The 16,985-nt window shown below is 39.9% G+C and overlaps 1 long non-coding RNA gene across 1 annotated transcript in view; it reads right to left on the reverse strand.

The window, feature by feature from the left end:
• Window positions 1-7,055: 7,055 nt before the first annotated feature.
• LOC129058334 (uncharacterized) overlaps window positions 7,056-16,985 on the reverse strand; it is a 91,282-nt gene continuing 81,352 nt past the window's right edge. The window contains exon 3 of the long non-coding RNA XR_010139401.1: window positions 7,056-7,209. This is a non-coding gene — a long non-coding RNA (uncharacterized LOC129058334). The remainder of the gene's footprint in view (window positions 7,210-16,985) is intronic.

Raw genomic sequence — 16,985 nt, forward strand, 5'->3', positions numbered from 1 at the left:
CTGCAGCGGAGGCTGTAGCTGGGGGAAGCTGTGAGATGGAAGGGGTCAGATTACAAAGTGCCTTTGGAAAGCAAGGGGAGAAGACTCAATAACTGCGTGGAGGGTTACACTGCTTTATTTTCTAGTGAGGGCTCACTCTTCCCTGACAGATTAAAAGTGAGGACCAAGGGGGCAGCTATAAAGCTCTGGCTTGTTCAGGCCTTGGTGGACCTTGAAGGGCCAGCATTTAGGAAGAGCTATTCATCTATTGCTCCTATAACCCTCATCCTTACCTTGAACACCATCACCACCACCCCTGCCACCCCCACAGACAAACATTCCTCCAATTCCCAGTCCTCAGAGCATTCATGCATGAGGTGCAATCCTAAGGCACAGGTTCTGAAAAGGGACTAAGCTTGAACATATGTCCATCCAATTGAATGAGTGCAGAACTTAATTAAATTTGATTTAACAGAATAATGAACTATGACACTCCTTGCCTGGTAGTGCATACTGCTACTATCAGGCACCAGGATGATGCTGAGATGCATCCCCTCTAGTATCCTTTAGATCCCTTTGCTAGTTTATATCACACTGGCTTCCAGAAGCAAGAATAGCCCTTCATAGCTGTGCAAAGGAGGCTGGGGTTGGCGGGGAGCAGGGGCGGAGCGGGCAGGCTTTGTACTCCCACACTGGCCAGCCGTGAGACGCGACTACCTCTAGGAGGCGGAGTAACCTTGGGCAAGGCTACTCCTCCGGTCAAGGGCAAGTCCTACGCAGCGTTGCAGGTGGGGAATAAAAACTTTGGATCTGAAAGATTAGTGTAGAATAATGGGTGTAGAACAGTGGTGTAGAACAGCACCCCCTGATGTTCTTTATGGCAAAAAGAGACACATAGGTTTTTGGACCCATTTTGCCAGTTCCTCAGAAAGCCTGGAAGTGCCTGAGAATTTACATCTCCGAAGGGCAGCCCTTAACCAATGACATATAAACACCCTGGCTTCCTTCACCCCCATTCCAAGGTGTGACCCACACTGTGTCCAGAGTTCCCCTGTAGGACTGAACCACATCTCCTTCCATTGGAGGGATATTCATTTGATATCCCACCCTTACACGGTCTCCCTCTTTTCTGGGTCCCACATCCCTATTCCAATAGCTACTAGCTTTTTCTGGAAATGCTTCATAATAAATCACTCTCCCCTGAGTTCTCAACTCAGTATTGTCTGCAGGGGGAAACCAAGACAACCAACTTTGTGCCCTGTGGGTATGTATATATTTGAGGCTGAGTCTCACTCTGTCACCCAGGCTGGAGTGCAGTGGTGCGATTTTGGTTCACTGCAATCTCTGCCTCCCGGGTTCAACCTATTCTTGTGCCTCAGCCTCCTGAGTAGCTGGGACTATAGGCGTGCACTTTTTTTTTTTTTTTTTCGGTAGAGACGAGGTTTTGCCATGTTGGCTAGGCTGGTCTCGAACTCTTGGCCTCTCAGAGTGCTAGGATTATAGGTGTGAGCTACCGTGCCCAGCCATCCTTAGGGTATATTATTAAACTTCTATAAGTCTCTGTTTCCTTATCTGCAAAATAAGCATAACAATCACAATTAATTTGTAGAGTGGTGAAAACTATGAGAAAGTGCCTTGTACAAAGTAGGTACTGAATAAAGAAAGCTATTCTTGGTGGTGGAGTAACACATGTTGTCGGAGAGAACAGCACCTCCAGATGGCGCATAATCCTGGCTGACAAGGGACAGGCTTGCATTCCTAGAGTTGGATGTGAAACTCTTCCTACTTCCACAGCCTCGCTTCTGCTTCTGCATGTTCAGCTTCAGTCACAAGCATCGGCCACAAATAGGTTGCCAGCAAGGGGCTCTACGACACTGCCTACATTTTTTTTTTTTAAGTGTAAAAGGAGGAAATCCCTAAAGGAAAGATTCTGAGTGTTCTTTTGAGTTTCTGTATATTGAGTATCCCAATTAGCTTCTCCTTAAAGAGCACCTCTTGAACTAATTAAATTAACTTGAGATGAAACTTTGACTCATTTTCATGTGCCACTCAAGTGGAAGTGCCTGATATTCAAGAATGTAAATTTCACAGAAAATTTTTAACCATGTTCTTCACTGGGAATCTTGGTGGGGGAAAGCAGAAGTGGGCCCCCTGGGGTTGCCTCTCTCCTGGATCAAGCTCTCCTGTCTTCTCACTGTTGAGGGGCCCATTGCACTACCCACATGGCAGAGTGGTGACAAGGAACCTCTTGGGGTTCAGATTCTGCAGCACTACACTGGGCTGTGGTCCTGACTCAGCTGCCTAGACTTGAACTTGCCAAGGTGGCTCTGCTCTATTGGTTGTGGATGCCTGAAGAAGTATTTTAAGAATTCTGAGTTCCTTTTTGGCCTCAGTGAAAAAGAATGCAGAGATGGTTATGTGAACCCCGAATACCTGAGGCAGGTCTCAGTCAATTTAGGAAGTTTATTTTGCCAAAGTTAAGGATGCACGCCTGTAACACAGCCTCAGAAGGCCCCTGATGACACGTGCCCATGGTGGTCCTAGCACTTGGTTTTATACATTTTAGGGAGACACGAGACATCAGTCAATATATATAAGATGAACATTGATTGTTCGGGAAAGGTGGGACATCTTGAAGCAAAGGCAGGACAACTCAAAGTGAGGAGGGGGCTTCCAGGTCATAGGTAGATAAGAGACAGATGGTTGCATTCTTTTGCGTTTCTGATTAGCCTTTCTGAAGGAGGCAATCAGATACGCATTTATCTCAGTGAGCAGAAGGGATGACTTTGAATAGAATGGGAGGCAGGTTTGCCCTAAGCAGTTCCCAGCTTGACTTTTCCCTTTAGCTTAGTGATTTTGCGGCCCCAAGATTTATTTTCCTTTCACAGTTAGCAATGTCTGTCATGGATATTGGATAGGAGATTGGGCCGTGTGTTTGCCAGCCTGACTTAGAGTTCCATGTTTCTGCAGAGATTCCACAGTTATGTCAGATTTTCCGTGGTTACAATTTTCTTACCACTGTTATATATTACTATATTGTATACTGATATTTGATTATATATATGTAAGTTGATATATGTAATTATATATAATGCATATTATATTTCATATATGTAATTTACAATATATTAATACATATAATGTATATATGCATAATAGAATCACATAAAAGGAAGAATATGAGTAATGCCATTAATCAGTATTCCTTTAACTTCTTCCAAGTCCCCATTCTTGAGACTAATTCAATTATCAGCTAAAATTACCTTTACTTTCAAACCAGATTACCTTTAATAAATTATTCCATTTTTTCTGTGACTTGGTTTCCGCATCCATTAAGTGGAGGTAATGAAAGGATCCACTGCCTAGGGATCCAAATGAGAACCAAATGAGTTATGAATGAATGACACTTAGAAAAGTGCCTGGTATAGAACTAGATTGAGATGTATTAGCTGTTATAATATTAAAATTGTATTATTGTTTATCAAACACCCACTGTTTGCCATCAGCTAATGTGTGCAGAGGCTGTTCTTAGATCTCTAAGGTTATCGACTTATCTTCTTTTTCAATCAGGAGCAGGAAAAATAATTTTAATTTTTATATCAGCACTGCTGATTTCCTGCTGAAGTTTCCAGGCCATGGAAACCTCAGGGAGGAGGCTTCTTCCTCAATAACAGTGATACCAAGAGAACTAACACAGACGTAGTCTAAGTATTTTGGCATAAGGCCTGGAAGATGAATTTAAGAGCTTAATTTCTTTTTCCTTCTTTACCAGCATGTGAAAACTAAATTTAAAGATATATTTTAATGGCTAAATATATATATGTTTATCTAAATATGTAGCTATTAAAAATATAAGATATATTAACTATAAAATTATTTTTATATATTTTAGCTATTAAAAATATATATAAGCACATATTTTTAGCTATTAAAATATATTTAAAATATATCTTTAAATTGAGTTTTCCTGTTTTTAGATATAGGGATCATTGATGATATAACTTCATTTTTGCAAAACAATATGGAGTTATAAAAAGAGCAAGAATTTTGGTGTCATACAGAATTGTATTTGAATCCAGGACCTGCCATGTGATGTCTGTGAAATGGAGAGCTAAGTTACTTTACCATGCCAAGCCTCTGTTTCCTCAGCTGTAGAACTGAATGCTAACTGACTCCTGCCAATCACAGGTCTCTGCACAGTGGTGTTACGAATCTTACTGTTTGGGGGAGGGTTGTGCTTTACAATTCTATTTCTGAGGTTTTGCAAATTTCTGAAATGCCTTCTGAATCCTTATAAAAGAAATAAAGTTGTATCTAGCTGATCTCAACTATAACATTCTATTTAAAGCCTTTGAGCACTGAAAAACCTGTGTAGGCACATAAAATGATTTTGTTCAGATTACAGGATCATTCCCAACCCACGACAGGTCTCCATTGCCTATGCTCATTGATTGCTGGAAAACAGAATCCCTTTCCCCACAGAAGCACCATTAGGTGTGAATTAGTTGCCCAGAATAGCTCGTGAATGCCCATTCAACACATAAGCCCCCTGGAAAATAGAATGTAAGACTGTATATAAACTACACTAGGTTTATATAATTTTCAGTGTACTTGGGTTTACTTCTAGCTGTCACTAACTTTGGGATCTTATCTATGCCTCAGTTTGTTCATCTGTCAAATAAAAATGAAAATGCCTCCTTCATGGGGTTATTAGGGAAGATAAAGCCATGTCTGGCCCACAGTAACTGCTCAAGCAATTGCAATTGTGCCTACTCTTCAATGATTCTTGTTATTCTTATTTGAGCCAAACACATCCACATTTTTGTGGAAAACGTGTAAGGAGAATTTCAACCTTTGATTTCAGGAATGCTTCTCCCTTCCCTGGGCTGCTCTGACACCAGGATTTCCCCAGATCTCGTCTCTGCTGGTGGCTCCCACAGTCTGGGGGAAATGCCCCAGGAGTACTGAGTTTGGGAGAGGAGTAAAAGGAAAGTCTGAGGACTTCAGGATGTGGAAGTCATAGATGGCTTAGCCAGGTAGCAAGTTGCATTGGGTTGAATCTCAGCACCCGGAAACTCCCCTTCACTACCTTTCTCCTTCACTACCCCAGAGGTGGAGACTGGTTGTACTTCTCCCTGCTCCTCCATGGGGATTTTTCTCTGCCGGTAATCTCAGGGTTCCCCTCTACTCTCCTGCTAGTCATGCAAGCACTAGTATCTTTCAAGATTTCTTTATTTTAATTAATAAATTAATTATTCTAGAGATAGGGTCTCACTCTGTCACCCAGGCTGGAGTGCAGTGGCGTGATCATGGCTCACTGTAGCCTAAAACTCTTGGGTTCAAGCGATCCTCCAGCCTCAGTCTCCTGTCTGGTTTTCTTTAAATGGTTTTATTTCATATTAAAATTTTTAAAATTTTCTTTTTAAGTTTACAAATGACAAAACTGTTTCCTGTGCACAGTTTTATGAGTTTGGACAACTGCGAAGAATCGTGTAAGCACCACCAAAATCAAGATGCAGAACATTCTTCCCCGAAGGTCCTCCACATTACCCTTTTGCAATCCTCTTAGTGTTTTATGCTCCCGATGAGAAGACAACAACAACAACAACAAAAACAACAACAAAAAATCACACAAACAAAAAAAACCTCTCAGGTAGAGGGTAATTAATTTTCTTTGGCTACTAACTTTTTACTCTCCCCCCACCCCCCCCCCAGAAAAAGCCTTTTGAGAAAGACAGAGTCCCTTAGGAGATGCCAGTGGACCACAGCAGAATGTAATGTATGTGTCCATCACTTTCTAGGTTCTCCAAGATCTCTTGGGGAACCAGAGCTGAGATAGGTGCTCCAACGCAACGGGCCCCTAAAGACAAGGGGCCAAGATGGATCACAGAGACCACTGGGGCTCAGCTTAAGGGAGCCAGTGGTACCAAAAACAAAACCTCAGCATTTTTCTTCTGGAATGTCACACACAAGCCTGTTATGAAAAACCCTGGACTATGACAGAATGAGCAGAAAAGTGAAGACTGGCTCAGAGCAGAGAGAACAGGAATAAAAGAGGGAGAGGAAATAGGAGAGGGAGGGCAAGATGAGCTGGATGAACTGGAAGGCAGAGTTTCAAGGCTGTTTTCTGAAAGCGCTTCCATCAGGACCCTGTCTTCTTTGCGTGTGTTAGAAGATGTAGCCCTCTTCTCCTCCTGCAGCCCTGCACCCATGCTGGGGTGAGGGGAGGATGACAGGAGTCTATGCCCCTGACCTCCTCAGCAGGAAATCCCTGAGCAGGGCCCAGCCTTGCACACCATTTCAGCGAGACTCTGATTTACAGGAATCAGGAGTAAGGGTTCAATTAATCATTCCTCAATTACCCGGCATTGCAGAGCTTTTGCTGAATAAAAAATTATTTGTGGAAAATGCGTCAGCTTCAGCTATCAAACTTTTTGGCAGAAATATTAAAAATGCAGACAAAATTTTCCATTAGGACACTAGCTGTCCATATTTCTTGATGAGATCTTATTATCGAACCAGAGGTAAATGCTTGTACTTCAGTCGCTAGCAGCAATTCTCTGCCTTTGTGTTTCAAATTTCGCTAAAAAATCTCAAATGTCAAAATGTATGTCACTCTCTAAATAAAATTTTATACCAGAGAATGGGAGGCATGTTGCCGCTGAATCATTTGATGGCATGTCTGACAGGAATACTGATGCCTTGAATGAGCAGGCTGATGAAGACTGAGAGGGGAAGTGGGAATACTTTGCCAGGCATGAGATTTGAGATTTGTGTCTGGCAGTGTTGAATTTCCTCACTTGCTCTCGTACCACCTGCGACAAAATCACACTCTGTATCAGAGTTCCTGTGTGTATGTCATCTTTGTCATCTTTGTCCTGGTGCAGCATCCTGTCAGCTGGGAATATGGGCCAGTATTTTATTATCTAGCAGCCTTGAGAAGGGTTTTAAAAATGATAATTTTACTTTTTGTGTGTGTGTGGAGCTTCATGACCGCTAAAATTTGGGGACATACAAAAGCCACTTAATACACAAATCCATCAAGTTGATGAATTAAATATGTGTAGCTATGACATAGAGCAAACATTTTTCTTTTAATAAGAGTTCCATGGCAATGCTGATTCTTCACTGTTGTTGGCAGGGCAGGTAATGCACCTTAGTGGAAAGAGACCAGACTTTGGGTCTGGGTTCGAATCCATTTCTTCTCTGCCCGTTACTCTTTGTGCAGCCCTAGGAAAAGAAAATCTTATGAGTCTCAGCTTTGTCTTTTGTAAAATAATTGTAAGAGTATCTGTTTCACAAGAAGAAGGATTCAAGATAACATATACAAATGTGCTTAGCATGGCACCTGGAATATCGCAAGTGTTCAATGAATTCTACTCCTTTTTCTTTAATTGTCTGATATTTTTAGGCAATGAACTGCTATACATCAGTAAATATTAAGGTAGATGACTCTATATAAGATATTGTAAAGTAGACATGGCAAAAATGGGTAAAACCAACTGCGATAATCATATTTAGTTCTTCATTGGATACTTTGGAGTCTATTCTTTATCGATACAGGGTAGGATTATATTTTGCCCTATCATTTTAAGTTAGATGTGGCCATGTGGCTTAATTTGACCAATGAAGTTTGACATGTCATATGAGGGAAGGTTGAAGAAGCGATATGTAATTTGCCATGTCCTCTTCCCACTGGCTTAGCCATTGTGGTATCACATAGCTAGAGCAGAGGCAGTGAGCACAGCCTACCTGAAGACCAGCAATGGACAGGTATCATGAATGAGTAAAAAACTTCTGGTGTAAACCCTCTGATATTTGGGGGTTGGTTGTTATCACAGCATAACCCAGCTTAGCCTGACTGATATAACAAGGAACTATTTGGTTAGATTCACTGGTTTCTATCCTGCTCCCCTCATCTCCCCCCAGTAACAAGAACATTATACAAAAGTGTTAGAAGAGTAATTGTGCTAGATTTCACCATTGCAATAATTTAGAAAATTTGGGGAACTGTTGTATTTTTATTATGGCTTAATTAAAGACTGTGGCTATTTTGGAAAAGTTTCTATCTCACCAGTGATCATGTCAAGGATGGAAATTTTCATTAATCCCATTCATTGCTACAGACCTACAGAGTCCAATATGGCAGCCACTAGTCTTGTGTGGCTATTACACTTAAATAAAATCAAAGATTCAATTCCTTACTCACACTAGCCACATTTCTTGTGCTCAATAGTCTCATGCAGATAGCACAAATATAGAACATTTGAATCCTTGTGGAATATCTATTGGACATTCCAGATAGGAACAACAAAAATTCTCTCAATGTATATAAAGTTCTACACAATTGAAGCACCCCTTCTAAACAGATGCTCACCTCTTAAGCCCTCTTTCACAGAAATTGATTGGCTACTGAACCTTATTCTCTAGTTGAACACCCTTAAAATGCAAAGGAAGAGAAGATTGACTCAGGCTTCCCAGAGAACACACACTCAATACAGCCATTGCCAAGTGCTAGTATAATAACGAGTATTACTGGTGATGTTCGAGATTAGGGAACTGATACGCATTGTCTCTTTACAAAGCAGAGTTTCCCCATGGAAACAGAGAGGCAATTTGGGCTGCAGTGAAACAAAGGTGAGGCTGGATGATTCTCATTTAACAAATGGCCTTTCCTATCAGGCAAGTGTTGTTCTCTCTTTATAGAAAAATTTACAAGGCCTGTGGATTGAATAATCCTTTCCCCAGACAAAATTAATTAGTCTAAAGACCTCTCTCAGTTAACATTAAATTTAGGAGTCAATACGGGTATGTTATCCTATGTCATGCTGCTATAACAAACAACTTCAAGGATTCAGTGCCTAAGACAGTACATATTTATTTCATATTCATGCAAGTCCTCTGGCTGTTCAAATGACTGTTCAAATGACTGTTCAGAGCAGTTGTTCTCCATTTTCCACAATCCAGAATGCCTTCCATTTCATCCTGAAGCCTTCTTGCTAATCACTGCCGCAAGAAAGGAGTGCTGGAATGTCCCACACCACCAGATAAGCGCTCTAGCATGAAAGTGACACATGCCACTTCTCCTCATAGCCTATTGGCTGGCATTAGACACATGGCCTTCCTCATATGAAGGGCACAATCCTCCATGCACCCCGAGGGAAAGGATGACTGGACATGGGTGAACATTAGAAGCCTTTATCACAGAGCAGGAACTGCATTTCCTAATCAAATACATTAAATGTGCAGGTCTGATGGCTGATGTTTTTCAGAACAATTTTGGAATGTTTGTAATGAAATCAGGTTTCCATAATTCCAAAATATTCTGCCAGCTCATGAGATAAGTAAGAGTTGAATGCTATGCTTTCAAGAGCCTAAGTTTTCATTTCTGGACCAAACTCTCACCCATATTTTTTGAGGCAGGAAAAGAAAAAAGTGCCATAGCCTGTGACTTTAACCAAGTTACTTACCTTTTCTCTGAAAATATAAAATGAGAAGCCCAGATTAGATTATTCTTTGTCCCTTTCCAACACTGTTTTGGTTTCTATAGATTTTCTTTTTCTTTCTTTTTTTTTTTTTTTTTTGAGACAGAGTCTCACTCTCTTTCCCAGGCTGGGGTGCAGTGGCACAACCTTGGCTAACTGCAACCTCTGCCTCTGGGGTTCAAGCAATTCTCCTGCCTCAGCTTCCTGAGTAGCTGGGATTACAGGTGCACACCACCATGCCCTGCTAATTTTTGTACTTTTAGTAGAGACGGGGTTTCACCATTTTGGCCAGGCTGGTCTTGAACTCCTGACCTCAGGTAATCTGCCCGCCTTGGCCTCCCAAAGTGCTGGGATTACAGGCATGAACCACTGTGCCTGGCCTTTTATTTTTATTGTTAACTCTTCTTCCTTCAAGATCAAAATTGATATTAGGCATCATTTTTTTTAAAGTCAGGTCTATTGAGGTATAGTATACATATTATACAATTTTCTCTTTTGAGGTGTATAGTTCTAAACATTTTTACAAAGATATACAGTTGTGTAATCATAATTACAATGTAGAATAGATCTCGCAAATCGTTTCTTTTACCTCACTGTGGTCAGTCTCCTTTTCTCATTCTAGTTTCTGACAACACTGATTTTTATTTCTACCCTTATAGTTTTGCCTTTTCTATTTTGTCAAACAAATGGAACCACAGAGTACGTAGTCTTTTGGGTCTGGCTTTTGTCACTTAGCGATTATCTTTGAGATTAATTTCTGTTGTTGCATGCACCGGTAATTTTTGTTGTTGAGTACTACTTCATTGTACCACAATTCGTTTACCCATGTACCATTGATAGACATTTGAGCTGTTTCCAGCTTGGCAGCATAAATGTTTTCAAGAGGAGAATCGAAATATCCTATTGTTTGGAGGATGGCTGGGTTAGGAAAAGGATAATAAGTTGGGGCAGTGGCTGTGGATTGAGGAGATGCATATTAGGAAAACTGAAGCTCTTCTCCATCTTAGGTATGTGAAGATTTCTATGTAAAGAAAATTTGAGGCTTACATGACCACTGAAAATGAGGGGACAGGGGACAGAAATCATGATGGAGACCTTGTGATCTCAGCTTGCAGCTCTGATCCAAGTGGCTCTCAAGAGCTCACCTGGAAGCTTCCGTGAATTCCTTGAGTCTCTGGGAAGCTCCTACAGGTATCTCTACCTATGGAAGTGGTTCTCAATATGTGGCTGCATCAGTATCATCTGCTAACTTGTTAGAAATTCATTTTCTCAGGCTCCACCTTAGACATCCCAAATCATACCCTGGTCATAGAGCCAGCCAATCTGTATTTTAGCAAGTCTTTGAGGGGTATATTGATGCACACTAGCTAGAGAACCACAAGGCTATAGCATAAGTACAGGGGGTCTCCAATACACCCATCCAAGAGCTACTTCAACGTTTGTGTTTACCTATGAATCTGCATGCAAATCTCACACAAGCACCTTTCATTGACAAAGTCTAATCAGGAAACTTATGGGGAAGTGTAGTTTTCAGCTTCTCTTCTGAAATTCAGAGGATGCTCAGGAAGGGTTGAAGTGATGGTAAGTTGATAAGGAATGACCTAGTACAATATGGGAAAGTCAACAGGATTTTTGAATAATAGATATTGGGGATGAATAACAGTGAGGCTTTTTCAGCTGCTTACAGCTCTAAAATCAGTTAATTACCTTGTTTCTTCCTTTTGCCTAGTTAGGTAGTGCCTCATTGAATTTTATCTAAATGTTCCTGGTTCATCAATAGTAGATTTAGTGGCTACTCTTGTTCTATTTCCAATTTCTGAAGCAATTATGCCATCTTCCTTTCCCAAGCATAGACTAGGTTGCTATTTCCAACTAAGATGGTTTCTTCCTCATATGTGAGAAATTTAGTCACAATATATCTATAGTTTTTCTGCTTGATATTTTAAGCCAAAGAGAAAAGTAAATAATATTTAAGGAACTTGTAAACTAAGTGTGTAGCTATTTTGCACAATTTGTGGTTTTATTTAATGAGCTTCAGTACTATAGAATGAGAGTTGTTCCCAAAGGGCCTCAATCAACCAGACTATTGAACAGAAATGCAGAATGTAAATTGGTTCTTAACTAAAATCATACTGCTATTACTTTTTATGGAACCCATAATTTCTGGTAGAGAGCAGGCATGTAGAAAACCATTATTATGGAAATGCCTTCCGGGATTTGACCAACCACATTTAGATAGCAAATGAATACTTTGAGGGTTGATTTGTATGCTACTACTAGTTGGGTAGGGCTAAATATATGCCACATGGTTCTTAATAATGTAGCTTTTCATGGCTTTGAAGGTTCCACACACCATATTTTAGATCCATTATGCTCATATTTATTTATTTATAATTTTAAAGACAGAGGGAAAATTGGTTTTCTTGCGTTTACATACTTAGGGTAGATCTTGTCTTTGAGAAAGATGGGGTGAGATGTTTGTGGAAACAGACATGGGAAAAAGGAAGACAAATTATGTGGTATTTCTCTCCTGGTAACTGAAAATAAACAATTATTTGAGGCTAAGTTTATTGCTCCTTTTGTACTTCTCCAGAGTTGTGGAATTTGGAAGTCAAAGTGGAATTGATTGCTGGATCAATGCTTGCACAACTGATTTCAAATATTACTTGTATGCTGATGATTCCAAAAATGCAAAGCTTCAGATACAAATTGCCACCTGCCTGCTGGACCTTTTCACTTGAAGGTCTCAGCCTCAGGATATGTTAGGTTAAACTAGGTAGACTGCTTTGTACTACCAGACAGGCATTAGTTTTACCTTCCAGAAATAGTCAACCTTTCTTGAGGACAACATTATGTCTTAATGATTATTCTCTCACAAGGCTTCGAGCACAGTACACACTTAACAAATTCTAATTGATAGAAAAATAGTGGTGGCGACTGCAAGTGGCTACTCAGCATGAAAGGGAGGAGCTGATGAAGACATTCAGTCTGCAGCCTCTTGGCCACTCCAGGGCTTAACTGAGAAAGTAGAAGGCAGTGTGGTACATTGAAGACTACATAACCACTCTACATTTTAGCAGTTATGTGTTCAAATTCTGATCCTGCCAATTGGAAACTTTTAACGACTTATTCTCAGCTGTGAAATGAGGCTTATAACGTCCACTTTACCAAGTTTTTCAGAGACTTGAAGTTGGTTAAGCACAGAATGTGCCCAAAATGATACCTGGTACTTAGTAGATGCTAGCTAAATGATCCATATGCTCATGCTAGTTCAAATTTGTATGCTCCCTTATGCTTCATAAGGGGTTCTCATGCTTTATCGCACTTGGTCCTCACGCTTTATCGCACTTGGTCCTCACAACCACTTCAGGGAGTGAGGGGTGACTATGGTCTCCATTTTGAAAATAAGAAAAATGAGGCCAGAGGTCCTCAGCTGATAGTTGGGGAGCTAGAACTAAGAATTGCTTTTTTTCTGACACCAAATCATTCTTCCATGTCAGCCATTTGCAAAAGCATCCCAATTCTACATCCAAGGCAGAATCAGTTCCTGTTTCCCACCTCCTCTACTTCTAAAGCTTCTTAAGTACACTCTGTATATGCTACATCCTAATGCTGAACACATTTCTTTATAGTTATAAATGGGTTTAATTTTCTCAAATATGATGAGTTATTTAAAGCAGACCTATGACTATCTCAGTGCGCACAGTGTTTGACATGTAGTAGGTACTCAATACAGGTTTGTTGAATTGATGAAGGTAAGAATCGGAATGTAGCAGAGTCAAAAGTTTTCTTAATTAAAGAAAAACTGAACTGAAAGCACTGTTTGGCATATTTTCCTAAAGCCAGCATGAGCGCTAACAAGACAGGAAGCATCCATCTGCAAGTAATGTGCACAACCTGCCCCACTGAGAATGTTAATTATGTTTTTAAAGGGAGACAGGGAGCCCTAGTGGGTTTTTTTTTTTGGCACAAAACAGTAGAGAAAGGGATGGCCCACAGAAGGAATGCTAAATAGTTTCTCCAACTTGTGTTGCCAACTCCCTGTGCAGTTCTAGGAAGGGGGAGGATTCCTGAAGGGCAGCTCTCATGAAAATTTATCTGGGAGGGATATTTGATCCCTGTTGCTCAGATCACGATTCTGCAGATACCCTCCTTGCCCAGGCATTTCTTCAACACTTCTTCTTATGGCCTTCTCCACGTTCTCTCCCAGTCTGAATCCTTAATATCTTCGGAACTTTGCTCTGTACACAGCTCCTCTCTACTCTCATATATTCTTTGTGGGAAATGGAAATAATACCATGTATTTGCAAGGTCGGTTTTAAGATGCATTGTTAACATTTTATTTTTTAATTTTTATTTGTTTGTTTATTTTTTTTGGAGACAGAGTCTCACTCTGTTTCTCCGGCTGGAGTGCAGTGGGGTGATCTTGGCTCACTGCAACCACTGCCTTTCAAGTTCAAGCAATTCTCATCATGCCTCAGCCTCCCAAATAGCTGGGACTGCAGGCATGTGCCACCATGCCAGGTTAATTTTTGTACTTTTAGTAGAGACAGGGTTTCACCATGTTGGCTGGACTGGTCTTGAACTCCTGGCCTCAAGCAATCCACCCACCTCGGTCTCATAAAGTGTTGGTATTACAGGTGTGAGCCACCATGCCCTGCCTAACATTTTAATGTGCCTATTTTTGGACCCAGTAACCCCACTTTTGGGTTATCTACCTTACAGAAATTCTATCTATCTATCTATCTATCTATCTATCTATCTATCTATCTATCTATCATCTATCTATCATAGGCTTATGTGCAATAATAAAACTAAAAATATCTTCAAGTTTCATCAATAAAAGACTGTTTACATAAATCTGGGTATAGCCATTTCACAGAACTGTTAAAATGAATAAGGTAGATCTCTATGCAATGATATAGCTGTATAATGTTGAAAAGGAAAGTTCCAGAATAATGTATATTGTAAGACCCTCATTTTATGTACAGAAAAATACAGAAGGATATTTAACAAATATTTATTGAGTGTATGCTACACGCCAGGCAGTGAAAAGGAAAAAAAATCTGCTTTTGTGGAAGTTCAATTTTCATGCAGAGAAATGGGAACAATAAACATAATAAATAGGAGAGCTACCTAATACAATAAAAGATAACATAAGCAGTAAGAAAAAATAATAGAGTGGACATTGATAACCGCTGAGGCTTAGTGTGATTGGTCCTGAAGGAAGAGATGGGGGATTCATTTTCTACTTTATATACTTCTTTATTGCTCAAAAGAGTATGTATTATTCTCATTACTATTTAAGAAGTTACAGGGTTTCCCACTCTCTCCTGTATCTTCAACTTCGCTCATTCAATTAGATCTTTCCCTTCCTTTCACTTTTAAAAACTCAGGAGTTTCTTTTCCACTTAAAAACAAAAACAAAATAAAGCAAAATCCTCCCTTATTTTGAAGTCCCCTGTGTTTACAAGGCCTCATATATTATTGGCTTTTTTTCTGATGTCTTCCTAATTTGGATCTCCATTTGAAGCTTTCTTTGTAGTTTAGACATCATGTGACTGTCCCTTTGGGATATCAAAGTAAGCATATTTAAAACTGAATCTGTTATGTCCCTTTTAATCTATATCTTCTATGTTTTGTTCCATAATTGGGCACTACCATATAACCATCAATTAAGATTGAAAGCTGGGAGTCACCTGTTGTGGAAATTTATCCTATTCCTGTCTATAGCACTAGCACAAGGCACAATGTCTGGCACCTAGTGGGGTACTCAACACACGTTTGAAAGTAGGAAAGAAAAATTAATTGTGGCTTCATGAGTTTACCACTGTGTGTCATTTTCCTGCTGGGCAGAAAGAAGTTTGGAATTTCTCAGCTACTTTGAAACTATGTAGGTTTATATAACTAATCCCAGATAGTGGAGTGTAGATAGTAGTGAAGTGCTCCACTTTTGAGCCTAGCCATAAAATATCCCAAGGATTCCATGTGATCCTTCATATGCTCTCGTACTTTTCCTATCTGCATGGCTGAAAGTAATGGACGCCAAAGCTAGGAGGAGAATGGCACAAACATGGAAGGAACTGGATCCCTTCACCATCATTTCTTGAAAGAAAGCCATGCAAAAAAGCCACTTGTCCAGGAGCATCCACATTAAACTTTCCATAATCAAGGAATAAACCCTTATTGAATTAATCTACTAAGGTTATGAGGTTGTTTGTTGCAGCAGGTAGCGTTAATTACTCTAATACAGGCTTCCTGTGGACTTAACATTACATAATTGTGCAATTTAACAAGAATATGCATTCTTAGACATGAGTACAGTAACTAATTAGCATTGTATTTGATAATTTGTAGCACGGTTCTACAGAGATGCTTCCCAACACTGTATCTTTGCAATACCTCTTCCATTTTTTTTTCAAATGTCCTTGTGCTCTTCTGTGCTCTGAACTCTAGGTTTATCCACCTATGATATACACTCTACATGCAATAACTGATTCATTCTTTTGGCTAGAGTAAGGTTTACATTAATCTTCATTATGTGCGATGGTTTCCACTATTCCTGAGCTGCCTGCTGATCTTTAATTTTTGTTTCTCAACAATTTCCTCAAAACTTTTTCAGCTACCCTACATTTTATATCCATTGTGATAAATATTAGATATTGGTAAGTTCAATGCTCCTTTTGTACACCTGTTGTCATCCATTATGGATCAAAACTGTTCACCAGATACAAAATAGATAGGTGAGGCCACAGTAGAGGAAACAGCATGCATTACAAAACTCCCTACTTGAAGACAGCATGGACCGTGCTCGCTGGTTGAGAGGGGATGGACAAGTCTGCCCCCTGAGCTTTCTACTGGCTGAGAATGTTTATAGCTGTGCTGAAAGCATTAGGAATTACATACACATGATAGTACATATCAACAGCGTACTATCATAAAATGTTGCCTACATAACCAATACTTAGAAAAATATTTCAGAGGCAAACAGCTCTAAGTCAAACTGGTACTGGCAGGATATTGGTGGGGGATATAGGTGTATCAGCCTGCTTTGCTCTACAGTTATAGCCAAAAGATAGCCAAACTTGGCTATGAATTATATTGCAGCAGGTTATATCTGGTTGTGAATGGACTTGGAATAGGTCCTCAGTCAGAAGAACAATTGGCACCTGAAACAAGGATGCCTATAGAGGTAAAGGTTGCCTGATTTGTAGACTGTTGATCAAGTCTTGAAGTGTTTTATCTATGGATAGCCTTGCAACTCCGATAGGAGTTTGAATGTAAAGTGGGGATTCTTACAAAAGTGAAATTGTATGGGATTTGTAAAAAATCTCTTAGGTAAATTCCATGGCCCTTACTGACTGGGTCTTTTAGTCTTCTAAAATATGTCTTCCTCTGCTGGTTATAAGATAGGAATTAGAAGATGTACAATTTGAGTTGTATTGGGGTTATGAATGAATTCCATTGATCATGGTTATTAGCAGACAGAAAGGAGATTCTTGAACCTGACACCTTGCTGGA

Source organism: Pongo abelii, chromosome 2, assembly GCF_028885655.2.
Source record: "Pongo abelii isolate AG06213 chromosome 2, NHGRI_mPonAbe1-v2.0_pri, whole genome shotgun sequence".
NCBI lineage: Eukaryota > Metazoa > Chordata > Mammalia > Primates > Hominidae > Pongo > Pongo abelii.